Source organism: Macrobrachium rosenbergii, chromosome 17, assembly GCF_040412425.1.
Source record: "Macrobrachium rosenbergii isolate ZJJX-2024 chromosome 17, ASM4041242v1, whole genome shotgun sequence".
NCBI lineage: Eukaryota > Metazoa > Arthropoda > Malacostraca > Decapoda > Palaemonidae > Macrobrachium > Macrobrachium rosenbergii.
The window spans coordinates 19,496,876-19,512,809 of NC_089757.1; the positions used below are offsets into that span (position 1 = coordinate 19,496,876).

A 15,934-nucleotide genomic window follows, 5' to 3' on the forward strand; every position below is an offset into this window, starting at 1 on the left:
GAAAAAATTGGGCTCTGAAGCATACACTCCTGTGGTGACCCTCTATGGGAGCTCATGCGTGGGCTAGTGACCACATCCCAAAAATTAAGGCTTAGAAACTTGCACTAGACCATAAAAGTCTGATGTAAATGGCAGGGGATCAAACTGAAGCCGGAAAACTAGCACTGATGATCGACGGATTGATTTATTTGGCGTTACAGCTAACATCAAATAAGCTTTTCTTTTCCCTATGGGTATACGCACATCGTCAGCCATAAAAACTCTGAGAAGAAATTCCAAGCAAATGAAAGAAAGAGAAAGAAATTGGAACGGGAGGAATAGATGAGTACGAAAAGAAAGAAAGAGTACAAGAGCGATGTTAAAAAAAAATTATTAAAATGGAAAATGATATTAGGAAATATAGACGAAATCACTTTGGTGAGCTTAACTATTAAAGAAATGAATTTAAACTCATGGTATGAAGGAGAAAAGAATAAGAGACCAACAGAATAAGTGAGAAAGAGGAGGAGCAGGAGCAGGAGGAGAGGAAAGGTAATATATGCGCCGCATGAGTCAAGGGATCACGAGACCATCAGCGGGATAAGTGTGGGGCTGTTCGTCATTACCGCCACTACCCTTGGTAATTGTTACTGATGGTCGTGGTTTTGCTCGGCAACCCCACACACGCATTCTTACATCTCCCCAACCCCTCTCCCCCGGCAAAGTCGCCCCCATTTTTTCGGACCCAGGACCCCAGGAGACTCCAGCCTTGCTCCAGCCAAACCCCGCCAAAACCCCCCTTCCCCCTTCAACTCTATGCTCCCCCCCCTAACCGGCCCAGTCACTCCCAACCCCCAAACGACCCGGCGGATTTATGGTCAAAGTTTGAATGGATGAAGTACGACAAGGAGGCTTTGTCCGAGGGATTCTGTTTTGGGAGATCTTTGATGGGGGTGTTTAGTGGGTGAGAGGATTTGGGTAGCGGGGGGGAATGCAAAAGACAGGATGCCGGGTGCTGAGAAGAGGTGGTAGAAACAGGAGTTTATAAGACGGTTATGGAAAGTAGGTAGGGTAAGGACAACTGCAGAATGCTTCAGTAGAAGGAATAGAAAGGAGGATCCCTATGGCCAGGAGGCTGGACAGTCGGAAATCTGATCTCAGCAAAGAGAAGAGAAAGAGGAGGAGGAAGCTTGCTAAGGACGATTCGGGTGGGTGGGAGGAGGAAGAATCAGTAAGCGCCTCGGAGTCAAACAAATGATGGATCGAATATTTTAGGTGATGGAATGGTTCCGAAAAGATGAAGATGAATAAAGATGGAATGCTGATGTTTCCTCGGAGATTCTGGACGTTGCAGTATTTTAGATTATTCTTCACGTGTAGATGAAACAGGCTCGAAGTCTATTCTAGGAAATGCCAAAACCTGTAGAAATATTTTTTGAACGGTGGAGATACCTAATTCAAGCTCGATCACTGTCAGCAAAGTGAATTAACGGTCTTTTATTATCAAGTGATGACAAACCTATCTATATATATACAATATATATATATATATATATGTATATATATATATATATATATATATATATATATATATATATATATATATATATATATATATACACGTACACACACACACACACACTGTATATCACACATCACCGCAGGTGAACAAATAAGAAAAAATAATAGACAGGGTGTAGGTCCTGACCGGTTTCGACTTTATTTCCTAGCCATTAAAGCAGAAACCGGTCAGGACCTACACTCTGTTTCTTATTTTTTCACCTTTGATTATGTTATAATCGAACCGCTTGTTAATGTGGTATTGTGATTATAATTATATGTATACATACATATATATACATATATATACATAATATATATATATATATATATATATATATATATATATATATATATGTATATGTGTGTGTGTGTGTGTATATATATCCACACTCCCTTCTCACAAGAAGATTTTATCATATGGTTTTGGAATGCATTAATTGTGTGAGTTTACTTGCTCTATGGATGTTTAAGGTGTTTGTGTACCATCAGCATCTAGCATTGCTTTATTTATCACTTTTCTAAATAATGACCAGACCCGGCATTGCCTAACTTCACTGATCAAACAACCAGCGATACAGCTTATATATGTGTGAATTTGTTTATGTATTGAAGATGGGTTCTTTTCAACAATTGTAAGGGTCTGTGATGGAAGTGAATTTGTAGTCAGAAGAGTGACTGGTGTGGTGAAAAACTGGGTATATGCCCAGGGTATGATATGTCTCCGTGGTTGTTCAATATCTCTATTGGTGGAGTAATGGAAGAAGTCACGGTGCAAAGTTCTGGATAATGTTAAATGGACACTGGTAATAGTGAGGAGAAACTGCAAAACTCAGTGAAGAGTTTGAAAATGTTTGTAATAGAGGCTAAGGGCAAATTTGATCATGGCAAGGTTATGAACGTTGAGGGGACCAGGAAAATGGAGCAATGAATGTCAGTTTGGATGGTGAAAGAACTGAAGTAGTTGATAGTATAAGTACTCTGGAGTAAAGTAACGGATGATAGTGAAATGATGGAAGAGGTGGATCACAATATAGGTTAAACAAGACAAGTACCAGAGTGTGTACTAAAGACTGAGAAGAGATTTGGGATGTCTATGGAAGCCAACTCTCCTTTATAGAAGGGAAGTTTGGATGCTGAATGCGAATGGAAGAGAGAAGGTTGAAACTGTAGAGATGAAGTGTTTGCATATTATTTGTGATGTAAAAGGATGGGAAATATGGAGATATACAGAAGTGGTAAAACAGTTAGCGAAAGCAAAAGGATGAATCAGAGTGTGATAATGCGGTGTGCTTAACATATTGAACAAGACGTGATTTTTTTTTTCACATACATGTAATGCCGTAATGTATTAAGAGTGTTGTCAATATGAACAAGTGATGTGATGTCCTACCAGTTAATAACTGATTTAAAATATTTTCTGTTTTGTTACTTTAATTGTTCATGGTGCTTAAATAAATTGTGACCGGGTTGAATAGTTTTGTTTGAATACCTGACTTTCATTTCTAGCCAAAATCATGTTTTTTTTTTTCTTCACTGTGACTGTATAACCTGCCACCATAAATCAATGTGACTTTTTTCTGTGATTTTTTTTTTACCTGGATTCGTTAATGCATGACTGAATACAGGTTATATACATACACACACATATACATATACACACACATATACATATATGTGTATGTATAACATAAATTCATTGTAAGTCTAATCTGAATTTTCGTATGTTGAATTATGAACCCTGTAGAATTTTCTAGCAGCACTTTCATAAGATAGCTGAATATCTACCAGCGGCTATATTAATAACTCTTAAAACCAATTATTACGGTTTGCTATGGTTATTAGCGAATTATGTTATCAAAATCAGATAATTTAGACAAGTATTTAAAAGCCCATCTTAAAGAAGGTTATTTGTATATGCTATGAATTTAATGCATGTTATAAACATTTCTGTTCCCCTTTACGCCTATGTGTGAGGAAAATTATGCTATACAGTATGTTTTATGAGACTAACGTAGCATACACTAATGAATGGTGAAGACTTGAAAGAGAACTGGGACTTCAATTTTGCTTCCATTATCATTATCCCATTCACTGCTAATGAGAGAAGAGTTGAAAATAGGAATTCTCATCTTGAAAAGTTCAGGTGAACGGTATTAGACCTGGAAAACTCGGGTACGACTTTTGGAGGCCCGAGAACCCACCTAAAGTTTTCTCATTATTCTTTTTAATAGATCACAGATTTTTCGGCGTAGTAACCTCTTACTTGAGTTATATGACTGGAGAATCGAGATTTTGTAAGGGAACCAGAGAAACAATTGCGAATCAATGATTACTGATCTGAGTTTTTTTCCCACGGTAAAATGATGCGTTTCGTAGATCACTGTATTACATTAAGAAGGCGTAATTATATTCTCTCATGCTTATTCTTAACGAACAAGCCAAAAATGCCCCAACACGCTCACTCAGAATAACATGACCATACTTGAGAAAAGTGGCGAGATAGAAGTAAGACTACATAAACAGAGGTAACATTGAATAAAGATGAAAAGTATAGTATATAAGAAAGTTAATGAATATGTAATTACATATGTTATATATATTAAGATTATAAATTAAAATGTGTTGAGTGAATTAATAACTTATATTTCAGGATTGCATTTATTTTAGAACAGTTACAGATTGTGCTGTACTCATTTCAGAGACTAGCATGAAAACATTCCTTGAAAGATAATGTTTATGAAATTTTACATAGCAATTTCAGTAAAAATTCTGAAGCGATGAAAAGTCAGGGTTAGGGCTTTATTCAAACTACGACTCTTTAGAACTTAAAAAATTAAAAGATAAAGAGTTTATCGTTACATGACTTGGAACACAGAGAAAGAGGGGAAAACCAGTGGAATACTAGCGAAAATAATGAATATTAGCAACGAAGGCTGTAAAGAATGCTCTTAGAAAACGAACGTGTCACCTTTCTCTTTGCAGAAATAACCGTAGAAACACTTGTTCAGACTGGAGAATGGGCAGTTTGACGGGCCGTTAACTGAGGTCTGTCTCACCGGCTCACCGCTACGAATTCCTGGTTTACTATAGCTTAGACCGGGCATTTGGCCGTCCGTTCGACACTCGACAGTTGGACGTTACTTCGCAAGTGGTAAGGGGTGTAAGTGCAGAGTAAAAGAGGAACAATTAGTGGAAACGACGAATTCACGAGCGTTTCTGTTGCTTCGTGTGGATCGACACGACAGAACGTAAGTACATTACCTAAATTCATAATTGGTTAAACTTTCCAAAGTAAATAAGGATTACATTTTCAGAAGTGTTAATTAAAACTACTGCAAATGTCAAATAAGCGAAGTCTGGTCAGCATGTAGTGAATTCGATGAAATTTCGTTTCGATAAATTTGTTATCCGTAATTTTCATTTTTGGTTATAATGCGTACAAGTCAGTCGGTTCTAACAAGTGGAAAAGTGAAAGCCCTATAGATTATTTTACTGTGAGTAAATTCAGGAGAGGGGGTGGTTTCATTTGTATGCATGTATACAAACTAGGCAGGTGGTGGTTATTAACTAAAAGGACATTAATTTCTACACATTTTGTTGCAATTTGTTATTTAACAATTGTCTAGGATCAAGGTCTGTACGTAGACCTTGTCTAGGATGTATTATGCCGTAAACGGCACAGTTTTCCTTCATTCCCAGTATTTTATTTAATGATTAGCCATAAGTGAAGAAAAAGTAGAAGACAAGTCCTACAGTCACTGCTGTAGGTTTGTGTATGTATGTATGCATATATGCATATATATATATATATATATATATATATATATATAATTGTATATATATATATATATATATATATATATATCTGTATATATATATATATATATATATATATATATATCTGTATATATATATATATATATATCTATATATATATATATATATATATATTATATATATATTATATATATGTATATATATATATTTATATATATATATTATATATATATATATATATATTATATATATATATATATATATATATATATATATATATATATTGTATATATATATATATATATATATATATATATATATATATATATATATATATATATATATATATATATACTATACATATATATGTATATAATATATATACTGTATATATATGTATAATTTATATATATATATAATATATATACTGTATATATATATATATATGGTATATATATATATGTATATATATATGTATATATAATGTGTGTATATACATATTTTCATGATGTTGCCTTGTAATATGTATGTCTTTCCATATTTTTGACATGTATGTAGTGTAGTATCAGATCTCAAAAAGAGTTAATGGTTTCGATAACTTGACAGCGTAATTTAGAATTAATAATATCTTTCCTGATAATAGCATAGCAGCGGGAGAGAGAGATTCGAGTTTTAGACCAGATGTGCCATCTGTCACCAGTTAAGATAAGACAGCGCTTTGTTTTGATTCACATGTTGACAGGTTGGGAACAGGAATCCAGTCATGTTAAGATTTCTGTAAAAGCTTTGTCCCATACGAGAAGGAGACGAAGGATTTTGCAATGTTACGTGTTCCATACAATTTTCTGGTAAAGATGTGTGCTCTTGAGAAATGTGAACAAGTGTGCACTGAATCTCATGGCAGTTGCGTCATGTTTAAAATTGCATTGCTCTGATCATGTATTGTCCCGATTGCGTTCAAAACGATTTGCTGGAAGTGACGTCACCTTCCTTTTTCTAGAACTTTCTCTCATATCTCGTTCCCAGAATGCCTTAATTACATCATATGATTGTTTAATTTCCTATTGGAATCCTAAAATCTGTTCATTCTGATTTGAGAGACCATTAGTATTGGTTCTCTCTCTCTCTCTCTCTCTCTCTCTCCCTTCAAAAGAGAGTAATTATTAACATAGTGTTAGTGTGGTCACTGGTATTAATCTTAGCTTTTTGAGATCTGAACGTAGGAAAAGGGATTAGGTAACGGCGCCTTGTAAAAAGTGTGTGTTGTGAATTTAAAGCAGCTGCATGATTTTGCAAAGGTTTTCACAAGCTTGTGTAAGGTAAAGTGAATTTTACTTATTATTATCATGGTATAATAAGGTATATTGAGATAATTTTGCTTTAGTGAAATTATTATTGATAAGTCTTTCGTGTATTTTTGTGTTGTGTTTGCAATCTATTGATTTTTCACATTTTATATATTTGTGATTTAACATTTATTTACTTAGCATTTTGAATATTTCTTGATGATTTGATATTGCATACTTGAATTAATTTTCATTTATTAAGATTTTCTTTTCAAATTTTGAGTAATTCTTAATAGTTTAAATTTTGCCTGATTCATTTAATTTCTTGATAAATTAAAGTTTTGTGATTTATTTTGTTTAATAATTTAACTCAAGCATTAATTAAATTTTGTGTTGTTTTCAAGTAATAGTAAATTTTTTCAGATTGTGAATTCTAATTAAAAATTTTGAACTTAATAAATTTTTGTATTTAAAGTTTTTAAAAACAGTGTTTCATTTATTGACCACCAGTGAATAAGATTAATTATGTGCATAAGGCAAAGCAAATAAACATGTTTTGTTCCTTTAGTTTTGCTGAAGTTAATTACGACCAGTTAAAAGTTGTTTGGTGGAGTGATGCCCTTTTGCTCTAGTATAATTCTTGTTTAATTGTTGATACCTCACACTTACTTTGATAAACTTGGTATGCATCATGACAATGTATACATATATATATGTGTGTAGGTAAAATATACTTGTTAGTGGTTTTTATGAGTGAGTGTTTTCTAAATATCAAACAGACTTGGGCTGTATGTAGATTTAGAAAATAACAATACATGAAGCATGTACAGGGAATAGGAGAAAAAGATTATGGTAAAAATGTACGAGGCAAAACTGTGAGAGGGTTCCAAAGAAAGATTTGTTGTTGTGTGTAGATTTGAGGTATTTCTTTTTTTGCATTTTTGGAAGGGAGGGGTGCGCATAGGAGGCCATAGGGCGAGGGTCCGGATTGATGTAATAGGGGAAGCTGACAGCTGAAGGCACATGAAGTACACAGATAGGAAGCTCGGTCATTTTTTCTCGTCATTTTTTCATACATTCATACTTATATATATGAATTCATATATATATGATCAATATATATATATATATATATATATATATATATATATATATATATATATATATATATATATATATACACGTGTATGTGCATAAATGAATGTGTATAATATGATATATATATATATATATATATATATATATATATATATATATATATATATATATATATATATATATATAATATATATATATATATATATATATATATTATATTTATATATATATATATATATATATATATATATATATGTAATTGTTCATATATATATATACATACATATATATATATATATATATATATATATATATATTTATATATATATAATATATATATATATACTGTATATATATAGACATATATAATATATATATATATATATATATATATATATATATATATATATATATATATTATATATTGATATATTTTATTTCTTTGGATAAACAGTATATTATATACTATAATGTGGACTGTTTGTCCAAGAAAGCTTGTAACTAATAAAAACTCCATTAAATACCATCCAGTTTGAATGAGGTCCTTTTAGTAATTCTACCAATGCACAGAACAATTGTGTATGTGATAAAAGTTAATATATATATATATATATATATATATATATATATATATATATATATATATATATATATATATATATATATATATATATATATATATATAACGTATATATGTATGTATGTGTATGTATGTATGCATAATCAGGGAAGCTATTTTCCCCTAATGAGGTGTGGCTCCATATAAGCAGTAGTCTTTGTCGTGTTCATCCTTCACGTAAATGCTTAAAAAACTTGAAAAGCAAACCCATCCCTATTCTCACTTTGCATGCATTGTGCCACTCATCTCTTGCGCACACTCCAGTGAATCTATCTTCCCAACACTTTCTCCGTGTCTCTCACTTCCCTCACGTAACTTCGAGCTTTACCCTCATGTCTTCGAGTCTTTCTACATGACCAAACCACCTCAAAACACTGATGCATCTTTTCATCCACGTTAAACTATATATATATATATATATATATATATATATATATATATATATATATATATATATATATATATATATATATATATATAATAATTTTTGTCACGCTATTTCTTGCCCACTCAACTTTATTCCACATTATTTCTTCTTTCACCTCCCAGCCCTCTTCTGTTGATTGCACTCAGGCTTGAATTTCTCAGTCCTCATCTTTCACCTCTTGTAACTGCCTTCCTTCCTTCTTAATAGTAATTTTCACAAACATTTGCATTTACACAAATGTACTGCTAACTGTCACCAGATAAATATTCATGTATATATGTAATACTCATAATGAACTTTTAACTTCTCGATCTACTGAGTCCTTTTGGATACGTTTATCACTACATTCTTGAATCCAGAAGGGAAGTAACCGAAGAATCCTTTGCTTGTTATTGTGGGATTCGAATCTACACTTGTTCAAGAGGTACCACGTAGTCCATTCAGCTATGAAGCGTTGTTGAATTACCTCACTGTTACTATCATCCATAGGTTTGAATCTCGCTGTGGAAAGAAGGGCCTCTTAATTTATATCTTGTGTGGATCCAATGCTTGCAGCAGTAAGTTTATCCAAATAGTGTAAGGAACTCGAGAAGTTAAGAGGTCGTGTGGTTGTTACGTAATTTTTATATTCAACAATCTTTTCCACCTTTGACACCAAGGGCGTCTGCCATTCTCATTCTGTGCACTCAGCACCTCCATTATGCAGCTCACACATATACATTATATGTGTGTATTTATATAATTATATTATGGCAAGTGTCTGTAAACCATAACGCCAAATCTCTCCGTAACTACGAAAGATCGATGGGTTTGTTGTGTTTCATTTCATTTTTCCTGTATACTATTTTTTTTATACACTGGTACATGACTGAAAGTCTCTCCCTCTCACGGAATTTTTAATATATTGTTATTGTGTTTCGATATAAAAACTTGATTTTAATCATTTATTTTTCCATTAGACTTGACGACTGAGATATTGTTGACAGCGTTACCTGTTGCCTTTATTATACTGTGTAACAAGATGTTAAATATAATTACCGATTTTCATTATTTTTTCAAGATTGTTGCTTTCCGTTGAGGTAAATTGGTTGCAAATTTATACATGTATATATATATACATGTATGCATGTTATGTACGTATATATATATAATATGTATGTATGTATATATATAAATATATATATATATATATATATATATATATATATATATATATATATATATATATATATATATATATATATATATATATGTGTATGATTATTTTTATTAGTTTTATCATTTATTAAATATAACGTAAATTCAGACATGCATGTGCAATTTGTACAGTGCCTGCATTATTGTAATATTTGTGGGACTTAGTAGGCTATGCCTCAAAGTATGAATGATTGTCATCAATGTCAGGCATTAAAAAATTATGGATTTGCACAGAAATCTCTTCCTCAGCAGAGTAATTTTAAGATGAACGTGGTGACGACAGCTTTCGTTCTTTCCTCCATAACCACATTATTTGAGTGAAATATCATTTTGCTTAGAGGGAACTTCAGTGTTTTCAGTAATACGGAAGTAATGCATCCAATTTTTTTTTTATACTATCTCAAGTCATTTTAGTAATATATGTATACACGTAAAGCGTGGTAAAGAAAATCTTTTCATGATTAATTTAATTTAAAGTTCATAATTTAGAATTAAATCAACTACTTGGTGCAAACTTTAAAGGAACATTTCGTGTAACTATATTACAATATCGTGTTGTACCTTCAGTGTACTATGTTGTAAAGCCCTTTCACATTAACAATTGGCCCCTTCATCTGTCACTTTCATCGGTATATATCTGTTTACCCGTTTCATTAGATATTTACAATGCCTTTTCACCTAACAAGCTCTTCGATCTTAATGAATATTTAGTTTTGTATATTTTCTCGTGTGGTGATATTGCATGAAAATTATATACCTTCCCATCTACTTGCTGATGTAAAATGAACATTCAGCTTTAGTGTTGGAGTGCGGGAAGCATTCCCTGTCCGAGAATTTGCAAAAATTGCCGAAGGAGTAAAGACAATGAATAATAACAACCCCTTGAGAAGTCGTGGTGTCGGGGAAGGGAGGGCATCTATCCCTAACAGGCCAACAATGTTATAAATCTTGACTAGTTAAGGAGTTGGATTTGTGGGGTGGCGGGCTCAGGGAAGGAGGATACTATGAAGGAACTGGTTGAGTTTCGGGGTAGGAAGACGAGGGGAGGGGCTTGGTCGGGCGGTAGGCACTTCGGTTGGTCGGTCGGTGGTCGGTGTAAGGCCGCGTGATATCCTCCATGAATCTATGCAAAGTGGTTGAAGCTCTTCTTGGATCCATCACGAAGCCGAGGACCTCCAACCTGACCCTCCAAGTTAGAGAAGCAATGAAGCCCCTTCGAGGTTTACATACTGATGACTTCCTGGTTGCCGAGACTGGGCGAAGGAGGAGGTGGCGGTGTTGAAAGGAGAGGAGATAGGAGGGGTGGTATAGCCAGAGAATGGGTGGGATCGATTGAAGGAATCCATAAACATGCCTTTCTAGATCTTCCGTTGTGGAGAGTTTGAATTGCCTCTTATGAAGAGCGTAAAACTATAATGAAAGTATATTTTACACACGAAAGGACAGTCTGTTAACTTGCACGTAGGCTATTCTTAAATAGTAGATGTATATATCCGCGCGTTCTGCAAAATTATAAGTGATTCGTAAATCCATAGCAGTGACATATTAGTTTTGCGTCTCCACCCTCTTTAAGCGAAAGTTTAGCACCCATATTTATAAAATGTTTTCCTGAAATTTGCAACAGCCCCTGGGAGTTTGGTGTGAGTGACTACAAACTATCATGAGACCTTTCAAACTTAACGGACGAAGCGAGTATGTGTATACTGTATACTGTATATATTATATATATATTCAATTGGTTATGGTACTCTTCTCACTTGTAAGATAACCGTTAAAGCCACTGGGCCCATGTTGACCTTGTCAGTAAAACAGTTACATGACAGTTGACCTGTTTGTTTCTGGTCGCTGCCAGGTCAGTCAAGGCAGGGCATGGGGCTAGCAACCTCATTCTAACATCATAATGAAATCTGAACAAACCATTATAGAACCAACTCCTTTAAGGAGTACGTAAGGGAAGGGGGAGCGGGTGTTGGGAGAGAGAGAGATAAGATATATATTTTAAGGCTGGTATTAACGTGAGTTAAGATAAGAAGAAAACGATATAATTGGCAGATAGGGTTTACCTCATGAAATTTCATGGTCTTCTGCTCACGTCTCTCATGGAACCTTTGATGTTTTATTGGATTGAAGTATAATTCGGCAAGATTTGCTGTGACATGTTTTTACATAACCATTTTTGCCTTCATTCGTATATTCATTATCACTACAGGAGATGAGCTGCTGAACATCGAAAGAATCGTTTTATTCCTAGAAAGCTGGTATTTTACCGATATGTTATTCAAGTTTTTTAAATGTTCCATTATTTTGTAATGTGCATAAATTGATTTTATAGTCTGTTATTTTTCCCCTCCTTGCTTTTTGCATTTTGTTTCGTTCCTATTCTAATTATCGGTCCATAACTCATAACCTCCTGTTAACCTTTATATCTTTAAACTCCGGTGAATTTTTATTTAGGTTTTCTCTTTAACGGGTGGACTGATTTGTACTTAAGTGACTTTCATAAACCTATGAAAGTCTTCCCTGTTCCATTTTAATGTCCCCCAGTCTTTTTGTTACGTTTCTTTCTCTTCGAAGCCATTAAGCAATATCAAAATAGCACTGATATGGCGAAAGATACAACAGTCTTCCATACATGCTCACCAACAATTACGGCCAGCTGCTGTTCTGGGTATTAATATTTTTGCTTTTGCTTGAATTGAGATAAAGTATTTTATATTTAGTGTTTAAATATCAGACCTTCCTTCATTGTCTGTAAGTGTAGCGTCGTGTTATTAAGAAAGTGTATTAGCTTTTTGTACTGTGCCAAGAAACTAACTGGTACCACTGGTGTGGAATCCATTCTTTGAAACAATTTCTCGGACAGTAAAATTGTTAACTCGAAATGTGTTTTCTGGTCAAGTGCATCGTATTTAATAGCCTTTCTCTTTGTTAAATATACCGCGTTGATAGACTTTTTACGAGGTTTGGTACGTTTTCAGAAATCAGCTCCTTTGTCCACACCTGTTAGCCCTTCATAATTAGACCACGCCGTCTGGTAATGTCATTGCACACTGCGAAATCCTTTTATGTGCCAAGGTTCAGTTCAGCAACCTCGGCCTTATACTTTTATCTATCTGTCTATCCGAGGAATTCTCTCTCTCTCTCTCTCTCTCTCTCTCTCTCTCTCTCTCTCAAGGAACATGTGTTAGTTTTCGGAATTAGTGAGCAAATTTGGTGGGAGAGTAGAAAATAAATGCATTTATGTTATCGTGACATACTAAGAACGTTACGTACCGTCCCGAAGCTCGTAACAAGGCACCACATTGCATATAGAGTAATTTTATATGACTGACGGTAAGACCCCGTTCCCGAGTTTCAACTGTACGGCAAGCCTAAACTTGGAATTCATTATCTGTAGGTTATCGATAATACTCAGAATGAATATATGGAAATACATTGCTTTTTGATTACGTAGATATGTTAAAGGCTAATTCTCTCTCTCTCTCTCTCTCTCCAAATCTCTTCTCCAAATCCTTCAGTTCGGTTTATGAGAACTGTTGTATATCATGGTATATTTTCTGCATGTAGATTCTTGGTCAATTGCTGTGTCAAAAACTACAATATATAATCATTAAATTTTATCCTAGCCTTGTGTTAATGATTCCATTTCTCATCTTCTCGTCCTAACTGCTCGTTCTCCATCCTGCCTCATTATCACCTTCAGTAGCCATGAGGGGTCGTTTGCAACCACCTTCAGTAGCCATTGAGTACCTTTAGCTATCACCTTCAGCAGCTGTGATGCCTTCGACAAAGAGCCGCTTGATTTTTTTTTCTTTTCGCTTCTACCAACACTTCGGTTTCTTCTGACAATTAAAGCTCCATTCGCATGTTGTTATTTTATTGGCTTCACACTTTAACAAGCCATTTTTGAACTCGTATTTATTTTTGCTTGCAAACAGTATTAATATAATTGCTATGTCTGTTGCTAGGCTAGATCACTTTATATTTTACGTGCTTATATTTAACTTGACTTGTGCGTCTGTCTGTTTGTCTCCGTCTGTTCGTCTGTCTGCTAAATCTTTTGTAACTTCAATTTTCGACCTGTTCCCTTCGTCCGATGGACTCGAAATTTTGCGTGGTTACTCAGTCCCGGTGACAATGCACCTTACGGTCAGTAGGTCAGTTATGACCTCCCTAGTATAGCAGATTTGTATGAAACTCGGATTTTTCTACAACTTTTGACCTTCCGGTAGAATCTATTCTATATTACACCTCCTTCCTCTCTTCCACCCTTCCTCCTTCCCTTCTATCCCCTCCCCTTCCCCTCCTATATCCTCCCAGCACACGATCAAGTGTTAATTTAGTTGTGTCCTCCCCTTTCCCTCTCTATCCCCTCTCACCAATGCCACTTCCTCCTTCCGGAGCATACGATCAAGTGTTAATTTAGCTGTGTCCTCCCCTCCCAGTCCCTCTTCCATCCTCTCCCCTTCCCCTCCGAAGCACACGATCAAGTGTTAGTTTAGCTTTGTCCTCGCCTCCTTCCCTTCTTCCCTCTTCCGTCTTCCATCCCCTTCCCCTCCCCTTTCCCCTTCCGAGCACACGATCAAGTGTTAATTTAGCTGTGTCCTCCCCTCCCTTCCTTCTTCTCTCTCCCTCCCTGCTTCCTCTTCCCACCGCTTCCCCTTTCCTCTCCCCTTCCGGAGCATGCGATCAAATGTTAATTTAGCTGTGTCCTCCTCCTCCCCCTTCCTTTTCCATCCCCCTCCCCTTCCCTCTTCCATCCCCTCCCCTTCCAGAGCAATAATGATCAAGTGTTAATTTAGCTGTGGCCTCCCTTCCTCTTCCATCCACTTCCACCTTCCCTGTCCTCCTCTTCCTGCTATTCCTCCCCTCCTCCTCCCTGAGCACACGATCAAGTGTTAATTTAGCTGCCCTCCCCTTCCATCTCCCTCCCCTGCCACCTTCCCCCTCCCCTCCCATTTCCCCTACCCCTTCCTCCTCCACCCCTTCCCTCCCCTCCTCCCCTCCTCAATCCCCTTCCCATTTTCCTCTGCTCCTCCCCTTCCTCCTCCCCCCTCCCCCCCCTCATCTTCCATCCCTCCTTCCCTCCACCCCCGTTCCACAAACACCTCTCCCCTCCCCTCCCCTTCCTCCCCCCTCCCCTCCTCACCTTCCCCTCCCCTTCCCCCTTCCCTCACCTTCCTCCCTCCCGTAAATGAGTATCAGAATATCAGTACTATCATAAATCGGTTACAATTTCTGTCAAAACTAAAAAGTATAAAATAAAAGATTGCAAAAATTTAAAAACATGTTGTACTGTATTGTATGCACTAAAAAGTAAAAAATAATTTTTTGAGATACCAGGATTTTCAATTAATCATGTACAAAATAAAAACATGGCTCCCTAAACATTAGAATGAAATGCAATAAGAAAAGAAATATATTTTTTAATTTCTTGTAACATTTCCTTCCATATTAGGGGCCATGCTTTTTATTTTTGTAGATATGATTAATTGTAAGAAAATCTTGGTGTTCAAAAATCATTTTTCTTTTTAGTGCATTTTAATAAAAGCATGTTTAAATTTTTCTATATCTTTATTAGGATATTTTTTCCCCGGCTTTCCCTTTTTTTTGCTAATATTTCTTTAAGCTATTATTTTACAATTTTGCTTTACATTTGTATTTATATGATTCTGTTAGTATTTTTCTTATTTTATTTTTTCATCGAGTCTCATGAAGAGGATTGGTAATGGATTCTCAGTAAATACTGAGAAATTAAGTTCGAGGAATTTTTTGTATTCACGCCTTGGTATGGAAGCGTTACGCCCATGGAACCGGTTTCTGAATATCAACGTTGGCTACGCATTCCCTTGTTACGAAGAAGGCGTGTGTCAGCATCCTTGTAATGACATTACGGGCAACCATAGGCGGGTAACTAAGACGAAACGACGGCGAGGACCCTTTGGGGCCTTCCCAGAGGCACCGGCTGGGGAAAGGGGTAGAGACAGG

At 35.2% G+C, this 15,934-nt stretch overlaps 1 long non-coding RNA gene across 1 annotated transcript in view; it reads left to right on the forward strand.

The window, feature by feature from the left end:
* Positions 1 to 4,652: 4,652 nt before the first annotated feature.
* Positions 4,653 to 15,934, forward strand: part of LOC136847767 (uncharacterized) — a 40,429-nt gene continuing 29,147 nt past the window's right edge. Inside the window, exon 1 of the long non-coding RNA XR_010855830.1 lies at positions 4,653 to 4,790. This is a non-coding gene — a long non-coding RNA (uncharacterized lncRNA). The remainder of the gene's footprint in view (positions 4,791 to 15,934) is intronic.